Source organism: Ascidiella aspersa, chromosome 5 (assembly GCF_963924565.1).
Source record: "Ascidiella aspersa chromosome 5, kaAscAspe10.2, whole genome shotgun sequence".
In the NCBI taxonomy this organism is placed as follows: Eukaryota; Metazoa; Chordata; class Ascidiacea; order Phlebobranchia; family Ascidiidae; genus Ascidiella; species Ascidiella aspersa.
In genome coordinates, this window is record NC_139451.1 from 14,711,328 (window position 1) to 14,713,827 (window position 2,500).

At 59.2% G+C, this 2,500-nt stretch overlaps 2 non-coding genes and 1 pseudogene across 2 annotated transcripts in view; all 3 read left to right on the plus strand.

The window, feature by feature from the left end:
- Window positions 1–1,090, plus strand: part of LOC146144972 (small subunit ribosomal RNA) — a 1,811-nt gene extending 721 nt beyond the window's left edge. The window contains exon 1 of the ribosomal RNA XR_014500706.1: window positions 1–1,090. This exon is cut by the window's left edge and continues 721 nt beyond it. This is a non-coding gene — a ribosomal RNA (small subunit ribosomal RNA).
- Window positions 1,091–1,337: 247 nt separating this feature from the next.
- On the plus strand, window positions 1,338–1,491 carry LOC146144973 (5.8S ribosomal RNA). Its single transcript, XR_014499200.1, has one exon. It is a non-coding gene; the product is annotated as a 5.8S ribosomal RNA (ribosomal RNA).
- Window positions 1,492–1,739: 248 nt separating this feature from the next.
- LOC146144974 (large subunit ribosomal RNA) overlaps window positions 1,740–2,500 on the plus strand; it is a 3,679-nt pseudogene continuing 2,918 nt past the window's right edge.

Sequence of the window (2,500 nt, forward strand, 5' to 3'; positions counted from 1 at the left end):
TGACTGAGTGTCGGCGGCGGCCGGAACGTTTACTTTGAAAAAATTAGAGTGTTCAAAGCAGGCGATTCGCCTGAATAATGGTGCATGGAATAATGGAATAGGACCTCGGTTCTATTTTGTTGGTTTTCGGAGCGCGAGGTAATGATTAAGAGGGACAGACGGGGGCATTCGTACTGTGCCGTTAGAGGTGAAATTCTTGGATCGGCGCAAGACGAACGACTGCGAAAGCATTTGCCAAGAATGTTTTCTTTAATCAAGAGCGAAAGTCAGAGGTTCGAAGACGATCAGATACCGTCCTAGTTCTGACTATAAACGATGCCAACTAGCGATCGGGGGGCGTTAGTTTTACGACCTCTCCGGCAGCTTGCGGGAAACCAAAGTCTTTGGGTTCCGGGGGAAGTATGGTTGCAAAGCTGAAACTTAAAGGAATTGACGGAAGGGCACCACCAGGAGTGGAGCCTGCGGCTTAATTTGACTCAACACGGGAAATCTCACCCGGCCCGGACACAGTGAGGATTGACAGATTGAGAGCTCTTTCTTGATTCTGTGGGTGGTGGTGCATGGCCGTTCTTAGTTGGTGGAGCGATTTGTCTGGTTAATTCCGATAACGAACGAGACTCTGGCTTGCTAACTAGTTACGCGACCCAATCGGTCGGCGTCTAACTTCTTAGAGGGACTAGTGGCGTTTAGCCACACGAGATTGAGCAATAACAGGTCTGTGATGCCCTTAGATGTTCGGGGCCGCACGCGCGCTACACTGACCGGATCAGCATGTGCTCGCCTTGGCCGACAGGTCTGGGTAACCCGCTGAACCCCGGTCGTGCTAGGGATAGGGAATTGCAATTATTTCCCTTGAACGAGGAATTCCCAGTAAGCGCGAGTCATTAGCTCGCGTTGATTACGTCCCTGCCCTTTGTACACACCGCCCGTCGCTACTACCGATTGAATGGTTTAGTGAGGTCCTCCGATTGGACCTGGCGCGGCCGGCAACGGTCGAGCCGGCGTCCGAGAAGACGATCTAACTTGATCATTTAGAGGAAGTAAAAGTCGTAACAAGGTTTCCGTAGGTGAACCTGCGGAAGGATCATTAACGGTCTCGCAAACGCTTCGGCGAACGCGAAACTCGGACAAGCGAGAGAAAAAGTTTTTGCTACCCGGCGCCCGACCCGCGAGGAGCGGCGCGCCGGCCGGCGATTCGGTCACCCGGTAATGTTTGCGCGTCGAGTGCCGCGGTGCCGCGCGCTCCGGCTTCAAGCGTCGGCCTGGCCGACCGCTCGGCGCGGTATATTTTGTCACCCTTTAGTGCGAGGCACTGTGCGAGCGAAACAATCGTGGATGGCTCTTGGCGGTGGATCACTCGGCTCGTGAGTCGATGAAGGACGCAGCTAGCTGCGTGAATTAGAGTGAATTGCAGGACACATTGAGCATCGACGTTCTGAACGCAAATTGCGGCCTCGGGTCAATCCCGGGGCCGCGCCCGCCTCAGGGTCGCGTTGCAAACGTTCCGCGCGGGGATTTCTCCGCGCGGCTGCTGCGGCGTCGGACGCGCGAGCGCCCGTCCCGCTCAAGACAGCACGGCACGATGCGCGACGATCGCGACCAGAATCCCGCGCGGCGGCGGCGAGTCGACCTCGAAGAGGCCAACGGCTGGCGGCTCAAGGGCGGGAATCGAGGTGCGCGGCGGCGCGCGGCGCCGACGGCGAGCGCGGAACGGGAAGAATAGTCCCGGTCCTTACTTTCGGCCTGAGGTCGGACGAGGCTACCCGCTGAATTTAAGCATATTACTAAGCGGAGGAAAAGAAACTAACGAGGATTCCCTCAGTAACGGCGAGTGAAGCGGGATGTGCCCATCGCCGAATCCGCGCGCTTTTGGAGTGCGCGGAATTGTGGCGTACGGAATTCGTCACGGCGCGCTTCGCCGGTCGCCCGCGTCCTTCTGATCGAGGCCTTTTCCCAGAGCGGGTGTCAGGCCCATGGCGGCGACAGGCGGGCGCGCTACGGCGTCTTCCCAGAGTCGGGTTGTTTGGGAATGCAGCCCAAAGCGGGTGGTAAACTCCATCTAAGGCTAAATACGGTCACGAGACCGATAGCGAACAAGTACCGTGAGGGAAAGTTGAAAAGCACTTTGAAGAGAGAGTTAAAGAGTACGTGAAACCGTCGAGAGGCAAACGGGAGGGCCTGTCGGGTCGCCCGGTCGCTTTCAGCCGGCCCCCTGTCGGCGACGTTGTCGTGCGGACCCTCACGGGCCGCCGGCGGCGCCGCCCGATCGGGGACCAGCGCACTAGCGCCGGGCGAAGGCCGCGACCGTCTGGACGGCGGCGAGAAGGCCGCGCGCAAGGTAACCCGGCCTCGGTCGGGTACTATAGGCGCGCGTGTCCGTCGGCCCGCCGTTCGGGCGAGGAGAGATCGCCGCGTCTGCCCTTCGGGGCCGAGCGCCCGGTGCCGGCTGGGGCGTCGTGGGTCGGGGACTGTTCTCAGTGCCCAGCCTCTTCGTCTCGGT